The following is a 24,877-nucleotide window of genomic DNA, read 5'->3' as shown; positions in this document are numbered from 1 at the left end:
TGATCGGTCGACGTAGCATGAAAATTAGTGGAGGCGGCAGTAGCGTGGGCACTGCGCGACCTCGATCTACGGTGTACAGGATATCGCAAGCGGCGTGCGCGCTCTCGGTGGGTGACGCGGGAACGCTCCGCCGAATGTGAGTTGCGGCTGCTGCGAGACCTTGAGCGAGAACTGCGTGTTCTTGCACGACTTCGCCTGGTCGAAGGGGATCTATCCGGCCGATGGCGACGGTCTTTTCGCTTCCGCTGGCAGCGGCGCTCGAGGACGCGTAGACGTCGCTCGAGCGCTTTGCGGGAAGTCACAGAGTCCGAAGAATCCAACGGAGGATGGTGACCGGACGGCATTGTCGTGTTGGCTATAAGAGAATGCTGAAAGAGTGGTTAGTAAAAGAAATTACCTAAACAAGCGCGGTTTGCTGTGACGCCGTGGGCAAATAAACACGACGAACAGCGAAGCGTGGTAACGTCTTGGGCACAAGAGGACGAATGACTCATGAGACGCTCCACGCAGTATGTGTGCGGCGGAGTGGGGACTACAGGACCGGACTACCGACTGCGCTTCTTTAAACATTGTGGTAAAATTGGGGCCCAAGAGAACTACCTGTAAGTTATCTTGAGGACGAGGCTGTGTTGGACAATTCGTTCTTTTTATCTGTTTCCGTTATTGCGAAGCTTGGGTGATTTTTAACGAGGACCCTAATATCCGAGCGTTTTGGAAATTTCAAACTATGTAATAATAAGCTTTAGCGAGTGTCATGCTATTATTATTTTCGTGAGTACACGTTTAGCTTGGTTAATAAATTGTAGCCCATCGGCACTGTCTGCTTCGACAAAGTCTGAATAATGGATCGAAGGGAGTTATGTTTAGTATACATTTGAGAGTTGGTGTTAACATCGTCACGACAGATACCAAATTAATAAGACCGCATACCGGAAAATCGTGCACGGTAATTTCCCAGTTCACTTTACTGATTACTGATTATGTGCAATTTAATTTCCAATGAAAATGGATATGCTTACGAAGGTAACGGAAAATGAAAAATGTTTAGTATATTTCCAGTGTAATCAGTAATCGCAGAATCAAGAGGTGCTTGTAACTTTTCACGTTCGTGCCACTCAGGTTAAAGAACATTGAAAAGAATTATTAAGTATATTTGCATGTACAAAGACGCGATCTCTCCAGCGGATCTTTCACTGTTACGTTAACAATCACGCTTTTGTTCTTTCTTGTTTTCATTTCCGCGTTTTCTTAAATTATTCTGTTGTAGTGCCTTAATTTTTATGGCTTTTGTTCCTGTCGAGATTGTATTCGTATGGTCTAGGAAGTACACTCGTAGGGACATAATCACCTTCAAATTCACGTACAATGGAAACTTTGGCTTTTTTTCCTTTTTTTTTCGCAAATACAGGAGATAATATAAAATAGTCTAGACAATCTAAACGGCAACAATTTTCAATTAAATAGATTTGTGAATTCTCGTCATCGCATAAATTAATTTGTAAACCGTTCAGAGTACGTCAGGTCTCTGTTTTTTAATTATAAAATTTACAAAAAATCCATAACATTGAATTTAAATTTATCACTACTTCACCTCGTAATTTCGAAAATTACAGTAAAAAATTCGTATTCTGAATTTTTTGAAACCTACATCATGTTACACGAATTTTTTACATATGAACATTTTGCTATTTCCGGAAATATTTTTTTCTGTGACTTTGACTTTGCCATTCTGGTAAAAATTTTGGATGACCATAGTCAAATTTGTCTTCTTTTCTAAAATACTCCTAACAACTCGATGATTAATATTTAAATAAATATCAAATTTCAGATTTACATTATTTATGCTAAATGCTTTGGAACTTCTAGTGTCTTTTCTTATAATAATTTAATTAATTTCGTAAGAGGATACGTCATTTGTTAAAATCAATCTTACCTTAGCAGGCACTAGCCCCGCCCACCCGCCTTCTCTTTTCTTAGAAAGTATCTCATTTGCCACCCACCCTCTCTTTTCTTGAAAGGTTTGTCATTTGCCAAAATCAGTTTTACCTTAGTAGTTACTAGCCCCGCTCACCCACCCTCTCTTTTCTTAGAAGGTATCTCATTTGCCAAAATCGCTTTTAGCAGGTACTGGCCCCGCCCACCCACCCTCTCTTTTCTTGAAAGGTATCTCATTTGCGAAAATCGGTCTGATTTTAACAGGTAATAGCCCCGCCCACCCGCCCTCTATTTTCTTAGCGGATATGTTATCTGCCAAAATCGATCTTATTTTAGCAGGTACTAACCCCGCCCACTCGCTCCGTATTAAGTTGAAAATTCAAGAATTTGAAAAATCTAAAATTATGAAAACGGAAAAATTCTAAAATTCAAATATCATACAATTGAAAAGTGAAAAATCCGAAAATGGAAAAATCGAGAAATAAAAATCTCATCATCGGGAAATCGACATTAAAAACCGAATAATTGAGAAATCGAAAAATTGCAAAAAATAAAACGGAAAAATCAAAAAATTGCAACATTACAAAAAAAAAATTCTGTAATTTTAAAATTGAAAAATCAGACAATTGTGAAATAGAAAAATGAAAAAAATTGAGAAATTGAAACATTGTAAAATTATGAGATTGATAAATCAGAACTAGGAAAATTGAAAATCTAAATTTTGAAATATTAATAACCAGAAGAGTTGAAAATCAAAACAACGAAAATCGGATGCCCTTAAAAACGAAATATTTAACTTGCAAAATCAAAAGCTTGAAAAATTAAAATTGAAATTTTGAACAATTTAAACTCAAAAAACTGAAAGATTGGATAAGTGCAAAACTGAAAAATTATTAAACTGTAAAAGCGATAAATAGTAAAATTATAAAATTGAAAAATCGAATAATGATAAAATCGAGACATTTCAAAATCGTAAAATTCAAACATCATTAAGTCAGGAAACTGAAAAATCTAAAAATTTTGAAACCGAAAGACAAAAAAAATTCTAAAATTCAAATATCATACAAGTGAAAAGTGAAAAATATAAGCATCTCATCATCGACATTAAAACCCGAATAATTGGGAAATCGAAAAATTGTAAAAATATATATACAACGGAAAAATCAAAAAATTGCAAAACTACAAAATTGAAAATTTGTTCAATTTTAAAATGGAAAAATTAGACAATTGTAAAATAGAAAGTCAAAAAATTTGAAAAATTGAAATATTTTAAAATTATGAACTTGATAAATCAAAAAGTCAAAATTGAAAATCGAAATTTTGAAAACTCAAAATTGAAAAATCGGATTCCCTTGAAAACGAAAAATTGTAAAATATTGAAATTGCAAAATCGAAAGCTTGGAAAATTAAAATTGAGATTTTGAACAGTTTAAATTCAAAAAACTGAGAAATTGTATAATTGTAAAACTGAAAAATTATTAAATTTTACAAACGATAAATAGTAAAATGATAAAATTGAAAAATCAAATAATGATGAAATCGAAACATTTCGAAACCGTAAAATGAAAACATCATTAAGTTGGAAAGTCGGGAAATTGAAAAATTTCAAAATTTTGAAACCGAAAAACCGAAAAAATTCTAAAAATCCAATATATACATCCAATTGAAAAATGAAAAATCGAAAATGGAAAAATCGAGAAATATGAAAACCTCATCACCGCAAAATCGACAATAAAAACCGAATAATTGAGAAATCGAAAATTTATAAAAATATAAGACGGTAAAATAAAAAATTGTAAAATTACAAAATTGAAAAATTGTGTAATTTTAAAATTAAAAAGTTAGACAGTTGTAAAATAGAAAAATTAAGAAATTGAATAATCGGAACATTGTAAAATTATAAAATTGATAAATCAAAAACTTGGAAATCGATATTTTGAAATATTAAAAATCAGAAAATTTGCAAATCCAAACAATGAAAAATTGAGTAATTGTAAAATTGAAAAATTATTAAACTGTAAAAACAAGAAATAGTAAAATTATAAAATTGAAAAATCGAATAATGATAAAATCGGAACATTTCAAAATCGTAAAATTTAAACATCATCAAGTTGGAAAGTCAGGGAATTGAAAAATCTAAAAATTTTGAAACCGAAAAACCGAAAAAATTCTAAAATTCAAATATCATGCAACTGAAAAATGAAAAAGGGAAAAATCGAGAAATAAAAAAATCCCATCATCCATTAAAACCCGAATAATAATTAAGAAATCGAAAAATTGCATATAAAACGGAAAAACCATAAAATTGCAAAATTACAAAACTGAAAAATAGTATAATTTTAAAATTGAAAAATTAGACAATAATTGTAAAATAGAAAAATCAAAAATATTGAAAAATTGATAGATGCTAAAATTATGAAATTGATAAATCAGAAATTTGGAAAATTGGAAATAGAAATTTTAAAATATCAAAAATTAGAAAATTTGAAATTCAAGACAATGAAATTCGGATAACTGAAGACTCAAAAACAAAAACTGAAAAATCCGATGTCCTTAAACATGACAAATTGTAAGTAGAATGTTTAGATTGCAAAATCAAAATTTTGAAAAATTAAAATTGAAACTTTGAACAATTCAAATTCCAAAAATTGAAAAATTATATAATTGCATAATTGGATAATTGTAAAATTGAAAAATTATTAAATTGTAAAAACAATAAATGGTAAAATTATAAAACATGAAATATCGAATAATGATAAAATCGAAATATTTCAAAATCGTAAAATTAAAACATCATTAAGTAGGAAAATCAGGAAATTGAAAAGTCTAAAAATTTTGAAACCGAAAACCCGAAAAAATTCATTCAAATATCATACAATTGAAAACTGAAAATTGTGTAATTTTAAAATTGAAAAATTAGACAATTGTAAAATAGAAAAATAAAAAAATTGATACATTGTAAAATTATGAAATCGATAAATCAGAAACTTGGAAAATTGGAAGTCGAAATTTTGAATTATTAAAAATCAGAAAATGTGAAAATTGAAACAATGAAATTCGGATAACTGAAAACTTAAAAACAAAAACTGAAAAAGCGGACGCCTTTAAAAACGAAAAATTGTAAAATATACTATCTGACAAAAAAACCCGGACATTGAATTTTCTGTGATTATCTGCAATTGGTCCAACTTTTGTAAAAAATATTCCAAAAAGCAAAACATTAATGTCTTCATTAACAGGAAACATAACCTTATTCTAAAACGTGAGGAAACAGAAAAAAAGAAAAAAAAGTTATAACACTGAACATTAGCGTAGAGTTACAAATATTCAAGTGTCTGGGTTTTTTGTCTGGCAGTGTATTTAAATCGAAAAGTCAAAAACTTGAAAATTTAAAACTGAAATTTTGAACGGTTTATATTCAAATAATTGAAAAATTGTGTAATTGCGAACCTGAAAAATTGGATAATGATAAAATCGAAACATTTCAAAATCGTAAAATTTAAACATCATTATTAAGTCAGGAAATTGAAAAATCTAAATATTTTGAAACCGAAAAACCGAATAATGGAGAAATCGGAAAATTGTAAAAATATAAAACGGAATAATCAAAAAATTGCAAAATTATAAAATTGAAATAATAATGTAATCTTAAAGTAAAGGTAAAGAAGGATGCTATATGTATGTCTCAAGTGAGTATTTCTATTACAACATTTTGTGATGACGCCAGTTTCAAAACTAACTTGCAAAATGTGGATGTCGCAGTCAAATACTAAGATAGTCAAATACTCTGATTCATAAACTGCACGTATAGGAGTATGTTATTTTATAAAATTTATTTCATTTACAATGTACACTTTCTGTCGAATAAAAATCGACACATACAGACGGCAGACAACCGGACAGAAACCCGAGACCTGTGTTTTCGTATTCTAGGGGCCATGAAACGTCGAGAAAACGTGAAAGCAGACAGTCGTCCGATGGCTTCGATTACAATATTTCCTCAGCAAAGCAAAAATCATCATCTGTCGCAAAAACCTTGCCATCATACAAAATGGAAAAACAAAAATTCTCTTACGAACAAAATATTTAGCTTCCACGGCGGGCGGTTATTTTTACTTGCGCTTTTCGGTGGCACGAAGCCAGTTTTCCCTCAGCAAACACCTTTATAGCGAAAAAACAAATCATGCAGATTTGATGTGGATGAAAATAAACGAATTGTGAGAAATTCATCGGCGCGTTATTTTTGTTTGTTGTATCGCGCCCACGTGCATCGATTTTCGAAGTACGTGAAAATACCTTAAGGGTCGGTGTCATGGCTTAAATCATAAAACATGCATGAAATCCACGGGCAGGTGCGTGTTTGCTCACTCTGCAGGTGGACGAAATTGGGACATTACTAAATAATACCCCAATACCTCGGCGTATGGCCGCGGAGGGCGAACGCTGCAAAATTTCGACAGATCGAGCTTTTCGGCCGATTTAAATGGCGCAGTGAGTGGGATGTTTGAGTTATCCCCGAAACGTGCCACTTGGCGGGGATTTCGACTACGGGATCGCTGGAGAATCCAGATCAACCCAAAGCGCTAAATAATAATTATGTCTATCGTGGGTTCTAATAAACACTGTCGGTATTGAAAGCGCCGGTTCGAATTTACCAAAGAAACGAACTGCATATACCATATAAATTATAAATGGGATCCAATCTAAGTTGCGGAAGCCGGATTTAGGTTCGATTTTCTATTGTTCGGCGCTGCGTCTATTCCGGGATTGTTTTAGTCGTATTATCGGAGATAAATTTTGCGGAAGCTTTTAACTGAAATATTGTGTTTCAATCTTCGAATGTATTAAATGCATGGTAACAGAGCTAACTTTCGGTTGGTGGAAGAGAGCTGTTAATTAAAACTTTGGACGAACTTCACTACGGAGTCATTTGTTGGAGGCGAGTTGTAGATTCATCTAGATATACAATTTCAAATTGAGTTAGGTTTTTAATGACAATTGATTTTCGATGGCGCGTTTCCAGGGAGAGTGTTCGTTTACACATTAATAATAACACAAAAAATAAAACCCGGGAAACTAGTGGTGTTGTTGAACGCTAAGTGGTTTTCTAATTTCTTTAAAAAATTGTCTAGGGTGTTCATGTCTGGGGTAAATTGGCTTTTTCCATTAAATGAGCAGAAGCCACGATTGATTTGTTTTTTTTTTTGAGTTCTGAAGACGAAAAATATAACGGGATATGTGGATCGACATGAAAGACTTTTATAGGCCATCCATGAAAACAGTGGTTTTAGGACTTTGACACCGCTCGAAACTTAAAATTATAGGGTGTCAAAATTTTTTGGTTTTGAGATCAGTGGCCTTATGCAGTTCGTGTGAAAATGGCACAAGCAATAATTTCCTTCTATCTAAATGCACCTCGTGATAAGAGATTATCAGTTCTGATTTATATCTAGAGTGAATTATATCCAGAATGCATACGTGGTACACATACGTAGCCACATTATATGGTAATACCAACACAAGTCACGAAAACTGTTATTTGTGCACTGAGGGTGCAATTTGAAGTTCGAGGGTCACAGAAACTTTCAAACAGTCGTAAACACCACCGTCTTTCTGAACTTTTTAACTTCAGACTTGTCGAAAGAGTGAGTATATTTAAACCGGAGGGGTAATTTGATAACGCAATCAATTTCAGGCACTCGATATTATTTAAACTCAATAAACATTTTTCGCTTCGACGATCAGAATAAATTTTAAGATCCCCTCAATCACGGCGATAATTTTAAACACGGAAGGTTATTATATTATAAACATCACGCCTCTATCCATCATAAATGCTCGAAATGTTCCCAACGCGTACATCAGATCGCACTCACGTCGATAATTTCGATTTGATCGGAAATTAAAAAGCTATTTATATCAACACAGAAATCCGGTGACATTCAAGATTTATGGAATCCTGACAGAGGCGGCACGACGCGGTCATGCCGAATTAAACACACAGAAATTACCCTTGTCTATTACTAATTCATCGCTAGTTCTTTCTACGAGAACACTCTTATCACACTCTGGTATCTATTCCGTTCTATTTCCACTTTTTCTACTTTTAGCAACCCAACCTGACTTACTATTCCATTGTTCAGAATAAATTTAAAAACGAACCAACGCGCCGAGATCTTAAAACGTTTTGCGCGATTTATTATTTATATATCAGTGTTCCCGACACCGTTTTCTCGTCAGACTGCTAAAAATTTTATAATCTTCCTGATTCCGTAAATATTGTACGAGTAATCATCTTATAGGAAAAGCTTCAACCCGATATTTTTAAATTTATCACGTCACTCTTGTTTCCTCCGATGCTACACTTCTTCCAGCAACTTTCCGGAACTATTATTCTTTTAAACAGAATGTTGAACTTAAAAGTTGCAGATGTTGCTCGCAAGAAAATCATGTTTACTGACGAGTTTCTCCTCGGAATATCCTCCGGGGAGAATAGGATATCGTAAAAATGCGACGTCATTGTTTGTGCGGGCCAGTTATTAATTCATGTAAAGTCGAACTGTCAATACCGCCAATAAACGTAAACACGCCATTAAACCGAAAATTGTTTCACAAACCAAAATAAACTGTTTAGAGGTTGTAATAACAATATCATTATTCTTTTATACTCCTTGTGGGTAAATAGGCTGCCAAGTAAATTGTTTTGTGGATTGAGTGGATGGGTCTGCTTTGTCTCGGGGAATTATCAGCTGATACCTTGACCTGAATGAGGAATCACTTAGTGTTTTCCGTTAGGAGGGTACTGGGTTTTTGATAGTGGGAAAACTGTTGTTAGTGGCACGTGTGCTGATAAGTTACGAGTGATTTTGTAGAGTGCTGAAACCCATTATCAAAACGGAAACTTGAAAATTGGAGCTAATTGGAAACGAGTGAAGTTTTGTGGTCGAATTTCATGACCCGTTTCCGTCGGTCTGTCTGTCGTCTGTCAGTTTTTATTAGACATATAATCTTCGAAACTACGGCATCGACTATTGTCAAATATATGAATCATTGTAATTAAAAATTAATTCTCTTAAAAAAGTCTTTGTCAAAATTTGAAAAATGTTATACAAAGACGTCGTATGTACGTTATATTAAGTTAAAATTTCAGTTTCAAGCTAAAGACGATGGCGATGAAAAATCTCACATGGAAAGATTTTGCAAAATTGAGTAATTTTCGAAAATCGGTTTTATTTTTTCGAAAATTTCATACCTTGAACTGAAATATGGCATTTCGAAAATTTGATTTTGAAACTGAACAGCTCGCCAAGATCTATATCACAGAATTGTTTGCCAAAAGCTCAACTTCCTAGACCCCTCTAATGAAATGAATTTTTTATTGATTCACTAAAACGAAATATGGTCATATCTGGGATATTTCAAAAATCTGATTTTGAAACCAAATATTTCGAAAATTTTAGCCGCAGACCATCAACAGGCCATGATTTCCAAAACAGTTCATTGAGATCTACTCCTATATCCGAGAATTTTTTGCAGATTTTTGGATAACTTGCCAAGAGCTGAATTTTCCTATACTCCTTCGTTATGAAATTTTTTACTTTTTCGGGGCACATTTGAAAGTTACTTAAAGAATTTTTTTGTTGATTTCGATTTGTAGAATTTATTTTCGGTTTCATTTTTTCGAAAATTTGAACCATTTTTCATAATTACCAAATCGAAATATGGTCTTATTTGGAGTAAGTATTTCAAAAAATTGATCTTGAAACCAATTATTTCGAAAATTTTGACAGGGGACTATCAACAGGTCTTGATTTCCGAAAGAACTCATCGAAATCTCCCAGAACTGTTTGCAGATTTTCGGACAACTTTGTCAAGAACTCAATTTTTCTATACCACTTCTTTATGAAATTTTGTATTTTTTCGAGGCACGTTCGAAAATTACCGAACGAGATTTTTTGTTGATTTCGACTTTCAGAAGTTCTTTTGGGCTTCATTTTTTCGAATATTCATTCCAATGTGCAGGTCGAAATCAACAAAAAAATCTTTTTTGGGTAATTTTCCAAACAATTTCAAACCGAATATTTTTAAAATCTTGTTCCGGAACCATGCTAAATTTTTCCAGTCTTCCTTTTTCCAAAGCTCAATTTTTGAATATTCCTTAATTATATCACGAGATTCTTTCGCAGATTCCCGCGTTCAGAAAAAATTTTTCGTGACAGAATGTCAGTTTTCCACATTTTTTGATGGATTTTTAGACAAATTTTTGAAAATTATAATTCCTCAACACTTGCCCGTAATAAAAATTTCAACCTTTTTTTATCCACTTTCGAAAATTACTTAAAAGATTTTCTTGGCAGATTTCGACTCCTAGAAGCTCTCGGACTCACTTCTTCAAAAACTCTTTCCATTTTTCCAGAATCGCCCTATAACCATTTTCAAGATTAAAAAAGGGGTTTTCAGTCAAAATATTTATAAAGTCATGCTGGGGAACCATAACCTTGCTAAAATTTTTGAATCAAAATGTGAAGATCTTCAAGTAAATCCCAGATTTTTTTGTGGATTTTTAGACAGGAAAATTTCGATCTTTTTTCGACCAGCTTCTAAAATTACAAAGACATTTGTTTGTAAATTCCGACGTCCAGAAGTTATTTTGGACTTCATTCTTTCGAAAACTTTTTCCATTTTTCCAAAATGCCCAACGAAATGTCAGTGTTTAAGATAAAAAAATGGATTTTCAAACCGAATATTTTCCAATCCAAATGAATCTTCCGCGTTTTCAATTTTTCGGTTCTTCAGTTTTGCAAGTTCTTGATTTACAATTCTTATCTTTTTCAAAATTTTCATTTTATACTTTTTCGTTTTTTCATTGTTGATTTTTCGCTTTTACAGTTTTGCATTTTTTCAATTTTTTGATTCGAAAAGTTGAAAAATCGAAAAACTCAAAAAACAAAAATTTAAAAATAGAAAAAGTGGAAAATCGAAAAATTGGAAGTCGAAGAACTGAAGAAACGAAAAATTGTAACACTGAAAAACTAAAAATTGAAAAAAGTTAATGAAACAACAAAAATGGAAAGAACAAACGATTCTAATGGAAAAATTGGAAAAACCAAATATTGTAAAATAAAAAAATTATAGAATTGTCGAAAAACTGTAACACCGAAAGACAGATATATAAATTGAAAAATTAAATATCGAGAAATTGAAAACTTGAAAATCGAAAAATTAAAAATAGAAAAGTTGGAAAATCGAATAAATCAAAATGTTTTAAAATCCAATAATTGAAAAATGGAAAAACTCTCACAACTGAAAATCGAAAAACTAACGAAACGGAAAATTGAAACATTAAAATATCCAGAAACTTGAAAATCGGAAAATTTTATGAAAGAAGAAAAAACGAGTCGAATCTAAAATCCTAAAAATTGCCTTATTTCGTCAGACGATTCTGAAAAATTCTTAGAACTTTTCCAAGAAAGAAAACGAAAATAACTTCTGGAAGTTGGAATTTACAAAAAAAAATCTTCAAATAATTTTCACAGTACTTATTTTCGGTTTAATTTTTTCGAAAATTTGAACCATTGCAAAGCAAAATGGGGTATTTCAAAATTTGATTTTGAAACCAAATATTTCGAAAATCCTCACTGGGGACCATCATCAGACTATGATTTCTGAAACAGCTCATCGAAATCTATACCTCAGATTTTTTTACAGATTTTTGGACAACTTTGTCACTAACTCAAAAATTTCTTTATGAAATTTTTGACTTTTTCGAGGCACGTTCGAAAATTACCGAACGAGATTTTTTTTTGATTTCGACTTTCAGAAGTTATTTTGGGTTTCACTTCTTCGAATATTCATTGCAACGTGCAGGTCTAAATCAACAAAAAAATCTTTTTTGGGTAATTTTCGAATGCTTGAAAAGGCCTTTAGGCACTTTTTTGTTAATTTCGATTTGCAGAAGTTGTTTTCGGTTTCGAATCACCAAAACACAATATAGTCATATTTGGGTAATTCAAAAATTTGATTTCGAAACGAATATTTTGAAAATATTGACCGAGGACCATCTCAACAGCCTGTTATTTTCGAAACAGCTCATCGAGATCTATATCCCAGAATAGAATTTTTAACGAAATTTTTAACTTTTTCGAAAATTGTCTGGCGATATGTTTTGTTGATTTGGACTCACAGAAGTAATTTCGGGCTAAAAATCTTCGGAAAACATCTTTTGGAAATTATCTAGACATTTTTCTGATGACTTCGAATTGTAGAATTTATTTTCAGTTTAATTGTTCCGAAAATTTCAACCATTTTTCCACAATCAATAAAAATGAAATGTATATGTTCATTTTCGGAATCTTTCATAAATTTTATTTTCAAACTGAATGTTTCGAAAATTTTGACCTGCCGGCTATGATTTCCAAATAGTTCATCGATATTTTTTTACAGATTTTTTGACAACTTTGTCAAGAACTCAATTTTATACCTGTTATATTGTTTGTAATTTCGACTCACAGAAATAATTTTGGGCCTCATTTATTCAAATATTCCAACCTGGAAGTCGAAATGAACAAAAAATCTATCTCGGTAATTTTCGAAATGTTCGGAAAAAGTCTTTTGGAAATAACCTAGACATTTTTCTGTTGACTTCGAATTGCAAAATTTATTTTTTTTCGAAAATTTCAACCATTTTTCCATAGTCAATAAGAATAGGTAATAATATAAGTATAAGTACGTTAATTTAAAAAATGTTTTCGGCAATTTTCGATATATTCGGGAAAGGTCTTTCGAAAATTATTTAAAGACATTGATTTTGTTTCCTTTATTCGACAATTTCAACGGTTTTTTTTCAGAACTTGAAATATGGTCAATTTTGGAATCTTTTCAAAAATTTGATTTTGGAATGAATATTTCGAAAATCTTGACCTGGAACCATCAATAGGCTATGATTTTCGAAACAACTGGTCGAAATGTATATTCAAGAATTTTTTACCATTTTGCCAAAAGTTCAGTGTTACTAAACTCTTTTTACGAAATATTTTATTTTTCCGGAACACATTTTAAAGTTACAGGAAAAGATTTTTTGTTGATTTCGGCTTACAGAAATTATTTTGGGCTTCATTTTTTTATTGTTCTAACCTGTAAGTCGAAATCAACAAAAAATCTCTTTCGGTAGTTTCCAAAAGTCTTGGACATTACCTAAAGAGATTTCGCATTGCAGAATTTATTTTCCTCCAATTTTTATTTTATACATTAATTTTTCACATATCTCTGTTTTTTCTCCTTTTACTTCCCAAGCGTAAACGAAGGAGGTATTATAATTTGATAAATGCCTACTATCATGTTTTCTCGACGTTCTCATGACCTCTAGAATACGAAAAAGTAGGAGATTTATTGTCAAATTGTGTATGTGTGATATACATATCGTGTAGATTGTAAAATAACATATTCCTACACGTGTTGTTTATGAATCCGTGTTGAATTTTTATCCGGGACATGCAGATTTTTGGAAAATCTACGACAACATTTTGCCATTTTACTTTCCAACCAAAAAACCAAATGCTCTGAAATAAGTCAAACATTTTAAGGTTACCGAAGTATAATAACGATTAATCAAAATTTATTCGTTTACCCTCTTCCAAAAAATAGATTTCGTCAATCCAAAATTTAAATAAAATATAATAATAAATCCTATCTAAAATAAGCAAAATATTATTACTCCATACTTGTGCTTTAAAGTTTTTATAATTACGTGTACAAGATGAGTAAAAAAAATTGATGAGCCAATCTATAGTATTGATCAAATCAAAGATGGTTCTCCTCATTTTCCGGAAAATTCGATAACTTTAGACCAATTTTTTTATTAAAACCTGAACGTGCCCGCTGCGTTCGTATTCTAAATGTTCTCTTTTTAAAGTCGTTTTGGTTCAGTTGTAATAATAAATCTCTAAATTTTAAAAAACGCACCCTTAGAAATTTCTCTGTCAAAAAAGGGAAATTATTTTGAGAAAAGGGCGAGCGCAGCGAGCATGTTGAAGATATTCCAGTTCCAGAGACATTAGTGGCCACAAACAATCTTTAAACTCACATTTTTAAATAACAACAAAATTGTTCTTAATAATTTAGCTTCTCAGAAGTGCAGGATAGAGTCTCATCGAAGTTGCTTGAATTCAAGAATCAATCAATCTCTAGACTACACCTGTAGAGCGCGGCGAGCACGTTTAAATTACTAGAATCTCCCCAACTTTAACAGATAATCACAAATATTTTTAGGGGTCACTTTTTGACAATAAAAAGTTCTCCTTAATAATTTAGTTTCTTAGGGAAACTGACGAGTAATTTTTAAAAACACCTAAACGTGCTCGCTGCACTCGCATTCTTGATATTGTTTTAGAGAATAATGCAATCTCTAATAACGTTTATGAATGAATTGACAGTGAACTTGAAGTTAAATTATTCTGAAAAAATATAAAATATCTTTCGTATCTTATATAATAATTTCTGATAAAAAAAAAGAAATCTGACCTGACTGCCATGACCTGACTGACAAGCATCAGTGTTCCTTCTGAGTGTGAAATTATTTAGACCGGTTTTTTATTTTCTGTCCACATTTTTTCCAAAGTTGTTTTTTACTTCTCAATCTTTACTATCGTCAAAATTGTTTGTCTCCATAACTTGGGACGCTTCAATCACGGCTATACACAGTTTTGTATTAAAATTTCCGCCATATTTACCCAGATTGTGCATATTTTGCTACTTTGCAAAGCCAATCACATTGGTTGCTCATCTCGTCCGACCTAACCTAATTCCGGACTCCGGTAATCCATCACCTTTTGCACTTACGAACCAATACTATGCTCCATTGCACTTTATTGCCTCTCTCCGGTTTAGATTTTTTGTAAAAGCATCAAAGTCGCAAAACGCTACTTAAAAGCCCTGAACTTTCCAGAGTTATTATTACAAAAATAAAACTTCTCCGAGCGGTCTAAGAGTGTTCTGTTTGATAAATTATGTTCGGTGCGGTGTTCCAATTTAACTCGAAACGGTCCACTAGCCCAACACGAGAACACTTTTATTTCATTTACCCCAACTATTTATAAGAGTTAGCTTCGTCCTAAGCATTAAATTTCGTTTTTTCTGATTGATGATTTCCAGTGTGGAAAATAATTATTCAGTCGACGTAAATGCAGCTCTAAGTTTTCTCCTGTGTGATCTTAAAGGGCTCGAATTTCGCCTCGCATGATTTATGTATGGGACACCCTCTCTCATCTCCAATTTTAATGCGCCAGCCCGGAATTTAAATGTCGGCGGAGTTTTGGCTTCGGCTAAATTTTAGCTTGTTTTGATTGCCAACATTGATTTAATTTGATAGCTGCAATCAGTGTTAATCTTATCGCATCAACGGCAAACAGTTTATCAAGTTCCGCAGTAGTTACTAAAACTGCTGTTCAAGTTCGCAGAAAACATGTGCGACCCCCTTTATTGTGTTTTAAATATATAACAACTTATTAGGCCGCAGATAAGATAACGCCTAAATTTAGTTTTTAATAAGCCCCGATTCGCCTTGTCTGTTGCCGCTCGTAATGAAACTTTTTCGAAATTCAATATTTAAATTAGGCGAAAAACAAAACCTCTCTAAACGCGGCACGAGCAAACTCAATTTCCAGAATAAATACATAATGCGAATTTTTGATTCTGCCGTGAACATAATTAACTTTCAAAGGAGCCGCAAAAATCTCGTTACATTTTAACCGCGATTAAGATTTGCGGGAAATTGATTGCGCAGCTATGCAATAAAAGCTCGTCTTCGGTTATTTGTCAGCTGCACACAAAACTAAGACAACTTTTAATTGCCATTGTTCGAGTTCCGACACTCTATTTACCCACTCTCTTTTTGGTTTTTCTGCGTCATCTTGCATAGTCTGGGACCGGTTTAAGGGCGACAAACTTGCGTGACAGTTAAATAAGCAACTTCTATTTTATAAACGACGAACAAACGCAACTTTTCCAATTTTTCTGGCGCGCTTTTCGCTCGGCACTGGAAATCTTTACGGACGCTGCAAAGTTTTAACAACTGGGAGGAGGAACTCCGAATCGGGAAATAATGCGAAGGGAATTCGAAAATCGTGGAAATGCATATTTAATGTGCGGTCGACAATAACAGATATGAATAACAAAATTTTAACCCTTTGTCTTTCTCAATGCTTCGGGCTGGAGGTTCTTGTATTCTAATTACTCGAATTTGACTGCACAGTTCAATGAGCTTGATTTATGGATTTATAACAGTAGAAGTTTCTTGTTGGAAAATTTTGATTTGTAAATTTGCTACAATAATATCGAATTGCGACACTAAAATTACTTAAATAAAGTAAATTTAAATTTGTCTTATTAGTACACAATACGCACACGGTTGACGTTAACAACGTTACAAAGTTTTAATTGGGCCAACATTTGAATGCTACATGTCGTACAGAGAAAAAAATGTTCTCGATAACTAGTTCAGCAATTAATTTTAAATGTGAGTAAAAGTTATCCCAAAGAAATTTTTTGGGAGATTTATATAATCTTTTAATTGGATTGAAGATGCCCTCATGTAAATTGAACTCGTCTTATTTCAAACATACACTGAGAAAAAAATTTATTGGAACCAATTACCCATACACAGTGAAATTAATTTAAGAAAATGTTGGAGACAATCCCATCTGGTTGTCAGTCACATTGATAATTTTATTGTCTGCCTGTATGAGTCTATTTTTATTAAACATACAATCTCCGAAACTACCGGACCAATTGTTGTCAAATTTTATGTTTTTTATGAATATAATGTAGATGGTGAAACGCTACCCACGATTTATATGGTCATCTTCAGCAATAATCTGATGACGTTACCTACGAATTTTGCGTGGTAAATGCTATTTAAAAAGAAACATATTGCCGTACTTGTGATTTATGAATCCGCTTTGAGTTTTTAAAATAGTCCTCCAGATTTTGGGAAAAAAAAGGCATTATTGTAATATAAAAGGAACGTTGGATCAGATGGTTAAAAGCTTGAATGTCGGGGGTTCCATCTTTTGTAGGCCATTTTTTTCGTACACTGAGACTGGTAGTAGCAATTTTTTATAAACTGGATTTGTTTGATTATAGTTCAGGGGCGAGCAAAGTTCTGTCTTCTAATAACATGATTCTCTAACTATTTTATTTACTATGTCAAATTTCAACAATTATAATATGCTTAAGTTAGCTGCTAATTTAAACCTTATTATTTTTAAAATTTAACCCACTGTTGTTTAACCGAGCTACTAAAAATCTTAAAATTAAATTTCCTCTTTTGTCAAATTTGATTTTGTGAAATGTTATTACTTTTCGAGCGTAGACATGTTTTCTCGACGTTTCTTGAGCTCTAGAGCAAGAAAAAGTGGATTTTCCATTTCCGTCGATCTATCTTCTGTCGAAAGCTTCTCTCGATTTTTTTGACAAATAATCTTCTAAACTACTGAACCGATTGTTGCTTCATGTAGATTGTAGAACCTAACCAAAATACTTGTGTAGTCATCCCCACCAACAATTTGATAACTTCACCTCCAAATTTTATAAAATAATATACATCTATACTCGTAGTTTATGAATCCGCCTTGAGTCTTAATCACAATTACTTCACAAAAATGTTTGTATTCGCTGCGTGTTTGATTTAACTACTAGAAGCGCACGTGAACTTGAATTCGAATCCTGTCCTCGTTGACTTTTTATTGAAATAATATACGAAAAAAACACAAAACTCAAGCGGATTCATAAACCGCAGGTACAGGAATATGTTATCTTATAAAATTTAAATAAGTAGTAAATAAACAAATTTTAAACATGTTTGTAGTTATATCAAAAGTACAAAGTACATTTTTCAAACATTTGTTTTTTTTGTGAAACAAAAATTAATAATAAATTCCTTTTTAACTACACAATTTTTATAGCGAGGTATTTTGAAGAAACTGTAAAAATTGCTGTACCTCAATCAGCGATTTTGGAAAAATGGTAAGAATTTTCGAAGAAACGAATCCGAAAATGACTTCAATTTTGGGAAATATTTGAAAAACCGTCGAAAATGTCAAAAGTGTCAAACTTATCAAATACTAGCCCCGCCCACCCACCCTCTGTTTTCTCAGAGGGTATGGCATTTGCCAAAATCAGTCTTATCTTAGCAAGTACTAGCTCCCCCCCCTTCCCCTCTCTCCTCATTCTAAGGACTATTTTTATTTATGGAGGAGACAGGGTGGGTGGGCGGCCCACCCTTTTTAGAGGGTATGGCATTTGCCAAAATCAGTCGTAGCTTGGCCAGTTCTACCCCCGCCCACCCACCCTCTCTTTTCTTGGAAGGTACTAGCTCCAGGCTCACCCCACTCTTCTCATTCTAACGACTATTTTTATTTCTGTTTAGTATAAGATCATTCATTTCATTCAGATTGGATAAAATCAATCACTGAAAAGGAGACAGGGTGGGTGGGCGGAGCTAATTATATTCTTCTGTCGAGTGGGAGTGGAAACTACTAATACTTAGGATCTAGAATGTGAAAAAAGTAAAAAAAGGGGTAATCGTAACTTTTTTTGTTATACGATTTGTTATAAAATTCATTTCTTACTTCATGCACCTAACTTGATTTAACCTGACCTGATCTGTCCGGGCTTCTCTATTTTCTGAAATAAGCAAATTTTAAACTTTTCTGTAAATATATAAAAACTACAAAGTACAATTGTATTTTGTAAAACAAAAATTAATAATAATACTTAACAGTTTAATCAAAGACATGAGAAATATTTCCATGGCCAACTCTAATCTGAAAACTTTTTGATCACCCGTTATTAGGATAAAAATTTACTACAAAATTTGGATTTTCTTGCTAAAATCTGGAAACCTACGAGGAAAACTCAAGGCGGATTCATAAACCGCAAGTACAGGAATATGTTGTTTTATAAAATTTAAATAAGTAGTAAGTAAACAAATTTTAAACATTTCTGTAAGTATATAAAAACTACAAAGTACATTCTTGAAACTACTGTAGTTTGTGAAACAAAAATTCATAATAATTTCCTTTTTCATGTATAAAATTTTTATAGCGAACTATTTTGAAGAAGCTAAAAATTGATGTATTTCAATTAACCATTTTAGAAAAACGGTAGGAATTTCCAAAGAAACGAAGCCGAAAATGACTTCTGGACATCGAAATCTACAAGAAAATGTCTTCAACTGATTTTCGAAAATAGTTGAAAAATGGTCAAAAATGTCAAAAGTGCCAAAATCAGTCTTATCTTATCAAATACTATCCCCACTCACCCACCCTCTGTTTTCTTGGGTCTGTCATTTGCCAAAATCAGTCTTAACTTAGCAAATACTAGCCCCGCCCATTCGCCCTCTGTTTTCTTGGAAGGTATGTCATCTGCCAAAATCAATCTTATCTTAGCAAGGACTAGCCCCGCCCACCCACCCTCTTTTTTCTTGGAAGGTAGGTCAACTGCCAAAATCAGTCTTATCTTAGTAAGTATTAGCCCCGCCCACCCCGCGTCTTCTCATTCTGACGACTATTCTTGTTTCTGTTTAGTATAAAATCATTCATTTGATCCAGATTGGATAAAATCAATCACTGAAAATGAGACAGGGTGGGTGGGCGGGGGAAATTATATGTGTGGGAATGAGAACTAATAAATTATAAAATCTAGGACATGAAAAAAGTAAAACATAAAGTATAATTTTGAAACAGTTGTCTTTTATGAAACAAAAATTTATAATAATTACCTTTTTTATCTACAAAATTTTTATAGCGAGCTATTTTGAATAAAGTGTAAAAATTGCTGTATTTCAATTAAATTCCGAAGGAACGAAGCCGAAAATGACTTCTGGATATAGAAATCCACAAGAAAATGTCTTCAAAACTAATTTTCGGAAATAGTTGAAACATGGTTGAAAATGTCAAAAGTGCCAAAATCAGTCTTATCTTATCAAATACTATCCCCGCTCACTCACCCTCTGTTTTCTTAGGTCTGTCATTTGCCAAAATCAGTCTTAACTTAGCAAATACTAGCCCCGCACACCCGCCCTCTCTTTTCTTGGAAGGTATATTATTTGCCAAAATCAGACTTATCTTAGCAAGTACTATCCCCGCCCACCCACCCTCTTTTTTCTTGGAAGGTAGGTTGTTTGCCAAAATCAGTCGTATCTTAGTAAGTACTAGCCCCGCCCACCCCGCGTCTTCTCATTCTGACGACTATTCTTGTTTCTGCTTAGTATAAAATCATTCATATCATCCAGATTGGATAAAATCAATCCCTGAAAATGAGACAGGGTGGGTGAGAGGGGGAAATTACATGTGTGGGACTGGAAACTAATAAATTATAGAATCTAGGATGTGAAAAAAGTAAAACATAAATTATAATTTTGAAACAATTGTCTTTTATGAAACAAAAATGAATAATAATTACCTTTCTTATCTACAAAATTTTTATAGCGAGATATTTTGAACAGACTGTAAAAATTGCTGTATTTCAATTAAATTCCGAAGGAAAGAAGCCGAAAATGACTTCTGGATATAGAAATTTACAAGAAAATATATTCAACTAATTTTCGGAAATAGTAGACAAATGGTCTAAAATGTCAAAAGAGCCAAAATCAGGCTTGTCTAATCAAATACTTTATTTTTAGTATTTTTATGTTACAGTTTAAAGTGTCGTCATCAAAGTGTTCGCCACATTCCTAAAATACATATAAAATTCAAGCACAATCGGTCCGGTAGTTTTAGAGATTATCTGTCTAATGAAATCGATATAGATGACAGACACACGGAAACGAGAGACCTATTTTTCACATAACGGCGGTTGAAAAAACGTGAAAGTAGCCATTCGCCGGACATATCTTATTACAATATTTTCGTAGCTTACGTTTATGAAGTTTAATTTAAAAAAATTACCTCACCTCTAAAAGACAATACAATTTTTTGAAAATTTATGTAATTTGATTTTTCGAATTTTATTATTTTATAATAACTATAAGTTAAAATAAGTAGGTAAGTTTTCACATATTTCAAGTAAATTTTTCCATAAAAAAAATTGTTCTGACATCATGAACATTCTAGACACTTATGGTATACTTTTCATTCTTGATTTAATCAGTAAAATAAATTGCCTCATTCAATTTTTTTTTAAGTCATTCTGTGTATTTCAATTCTAAATCAGGTGTCTCTCGCAACAACCATTTTCAATTTCTTCGAAAAACGATAAAATTAAAATAATGCTTATAATTTAAAGTATAAATATGCATGGATTCCTAAAGTACAGGTAAACCAGTCACAGTGTAAGGAAAAAATGAGTTTTTGTTATGACGTCATCAGCGTTTTAACAAGGGCCCCTATATTAATTTGAATAGATGACGGATTAATCAATAAAAAATATACTAATAAACAAAATAATGTAGATTCATAGACCACAAGTACAAGGGTATACTTATTATTTCATAAAATTAGGATAACCTTAATTGCAGACGGAAACGGGAGACCACTTTTTTTGTAGTCTAGGGTACTCCTTTTTTCCAAAATTCTAATTGTGGTAATTTTCTTTGAGATTGCAATTCTATATCCATACTTTTTTCTTCTCGGTTTCTTGTTTTCTTAGATTTATAGTTGCTATTGTAATGAAACTTCATTAGCAACGTAATTAACAAAGTCTTTAACCACCCCATCATTAAACTATTGCTTTGGAAACCCTACACAATACTCCAATAGGTAACAGGTATCAGAAAATAATAAGTAATTTCTACTACCGGTTATTTGAGTTAGAAAAACTGACATTCGCTTTCTTTTTAATCTTCGTCTTATTAAACATACCCCAGATCCCTCCAACCACATCTAAACCAATACTTCTCCACCTTATTTGCCTTCTTCTTCAATTAACTCAAAATCAACTTCATTTCCCCTTTCCCAAACAATCCACAATTCTTCCAATAAAAAACCTATCCCACCTAAATCTCCTCCTTATCCCGCCCCATCTTTAAACATCCTCCACCCGCGAAAATTCCTCAAACATATTTAACACGTTATCCGTTAGCACACCGGATTAACGCGGATGAGCAATCGATACCGCATACATCAACCTGTAACCTCCACTTTCAGATAAAGCAACTCGTTCGGACAATCAATAACCAAGGTGTCTGATTTGGATCCTAACTCGACAACACTCCACCTCTAATAAAATCCACTGCCGTCGAAAACCGGAAGGGCGAAGACCCGGTCGAGGGTCATCTCGCCTCGGGTTCATACAATTAGGATGCGGAATCAATGGGGCCAATTACCATAGATCTTAGCAAAAAAGCGACCGAAATAGATCATCGAATCTCCAGCTAGACGCGCATTCAGACAGCTCCAAAAATAGAGCGAAGGCTGGGGATTAGTGACTCTTAAAACCTTTCCGGATAAGCTTAATTTAGAACCGTATCAACGGTTTACTGCATGGGGGCAGAGTTGCTCGGAAGACTCCCGAGCACTTCGAGAATGATTGCTTTTGTTATCTGGTGGAGATTATTTGTCGATTTTAATTATGACGTGCAGCTAATTTGGCTAAGCGAGCAAGTCGCACTGGCTGTTTCTAGAATGCGCTCCAATATTTTCAGTCATAATCAATAGTCTGAGGAATTTCCAATTAGTACAGAAGAATTCAATGGACTGAGAAACGAATTCCTAGAATTTTGTAAACAACACTCTACTTATGATTTCTAAAATTGCTGTTTTTGCTCTTAGCTCCGTCAAAATATCGTTTACGTCGCATGCAAAATAGCTTCTCGTCAAATGTTTGATAAGTGGTTTCTACGTTTCGGTTCTGATAGCATCTTTCAATTTTATTATGAATTTGGGGTAGTGTAATCGAGAAAGGAAAATTGAGAATCGATCCACGCTGGCGGTATTAACAAGTGTTTGAGCTCCAAAAATAACTCCGAAGAATAGTTTTCCTCCAGGAATCGTCGAAACCGAGTTTTGTTTTATTTTATCAAAATCAGTCGGTTTATTGCGGGCGTTTTCAGAACTGGTTGTAATGTGAACACTGAATTATAATAGCAACCACTTCGATGGGTAAATACTCTAACTGCTTCTATATTTACCAAACAAAGAGCTTTTCCGACGAAACCGGATGCCACACTATTCCAATACGTGCCACCATGGTATGAAAATTTATTTGTTCTATTTTTCCCCGGTCGTCGACAAACATTCGCAGTCATCCTGACAGTGCTTTTGAAAAATTGAAATATAATTTTCTCCACCATCGCAATCAATATTGAGTGCGTTGTAGTCAATTTTTCTCCCTGCGCGTCGCCACAACCCCTTTCAAACAAGATTGATTATCGAGCATTTATTTTACGGCACATTTAAATGGTGTTTAACCTCTCACGTGACAAATTCATCAGACCCTCCCCTACAAGGCTCAGTAATATTTTTACGACCCCCGTTATAGCCGGAGGCCCTTTTTTCAGTGGTTGAAGAGTTGTATATTTTTTATGAACACGGATTTGGAGTAGAGAACACGATACTAAATTCTAAGGGTTTGGGGCTATATCCATTTTTCTTTTCATCGCGTTGTAACGACCGAAGCAGATAATTGATAAGAAGCAAAAGCCGCCCTTGATGGATTTGTTCTGCGGGAACACGATCAACATTTCAATTAAACCTTCTTGCAACTGACCGTTTATAGCACCTGGGGCCGCTTTGTGTTCGCTGGCTTTTAATTAATGTCGTTCGATGGAAAAATATCGGATTTTGAAACATACGCTCAAGGCGGAAGTGGGTCAGAGTTTTTAAAGGCGGTTTTATGGACCACTTAGTCTTTATCTGAACGCATAAAGTATTCGATTCGCAGTTATTTTGATGCAGCGATTCGTCTCGTTATAATTTTAAGTCTTATTTGTGAGCGACTCTGCTTTCAGCAATTTGTATTTAAAACGTTAGATAAATAACGCGGATTTAATTTTAGATGGAATTGCTATTTTATGTCGAAACTGGCTCGTTGTTCGCTTTAACCCATTGTAACTATTTTTGTTTCTTTCAGGGTTTCGATGGATCACATGGTTTCGGGCTTTAAATAAAGGATCGACATTCAGTAGCAGGTATGTTTTTCAATTTCTGCCCGAGATAATTCGTACCTTGCTAAAATTATGCAAATGTCACGCAATTTTTTCGGGGGATATCGCCCGCATCTTCCTGCCGTATTATTTTACTTCCAGCTTCTAATTTCGTTTTATTGCTTTAAATATAAAAGCTTCTTTAGAGTATGTAATATGAAAAGTTCGAGCTCTGTTTGCTTTATGGATTTTTGAATACATTAACATAAATTGTTTATCGACACTGGCTTTCAGAGAGCGTTTGTGTTTTCGGCGGTTTCAAGGTAGCAGTATTTAAAAATGTTTCCGTAGTGATTTTGGCACCGCTCGGGTTGGAAGAAAATAACTGACGGCTTCTCGTTAATTGATAATAAATCATCAAGTTGAAACAAAAATGTCAGGACTAAGTGGCGGGGAAAATTCTATTGATAGCCGAGGGGTTTAGTTGCCGACGCGGGTAATTTATTCCAAGTTTTATCGGCAAAAACACACAAAGTTTTATCAGCGTTTTTCCAAATCGGAATCCTGACAGACGTACTGAAATAAAAATAGAAAGAGAATAATGAAATGGCTAATTATTTTTCGCTCTGTGGCTTTCGGGGACTCTGAAAAATATGTAAATAGGCAAATTTGAATATTTTTTTACTAATCCACAAATGTCAGTTTAATGCCTGCTTTGTACGAAATTATTTATTTGGTGTGTAGAGATTAAAACCTACAGGAAGCTATTTGTCCATAGCAGAAAAAATAGCTGACTTTCAGATAACCACATTTTCAGTTGTCATAAAATCTAATTTTGTGTTAAACTTAACGACTTTTGTTTAT

General features: G+C 33.2%; 1 protein-coding gene across 5 annotated transcripts in view; it reads left to right on the top strand.

The window, feature by feature from the left end:
• Window positions 1-24,877, top strand: part of LOC135127208 (1-phosphatidylinositol 4,5-bisphosphate phosphodiesterase epsilon-1-like) — a 243,887-nt gene that overhangs the window by 67,378 nt on the left and 151,632 nt on the right. For all 5 annotated transcript variants that reach the window (XM_064053599.1, XM_064053601.1, XM_064053596.1 and 2 more), the window contains one exon: window positions 24,001-24,058. The gene's annotated coding sequence lies outside the window, so the exon portion shown is untranslated. The remainder of the gene's footprint in view (window positions 1-24,000; window positions 24,059-24,877) is intronic.

This window comes from Zophobas morio, unplaced genomic scaffold (assembly GCF_036711695.1).
Source record: "Zophobas morio isolate AGI-343-1 ecotype UQ-CSIRO unplaced genomic scaffold, CSIRO_AGI_Zmor_V1 ptg000011l, whole genome shotgun sequence".
In the NCBI taxonomy this organism is placed as follows: domain Eukaryota; kingdom Metazoa; phylum Arthropoda; class Insecta; order Coleoptera; family Tenebrionidae; genus Zophobas; species Zophobas morio.
Note: the sequence above shows the minus strand (reverse complement) of the source record. Positions and strands in the feature narration are given on the sequence as shown.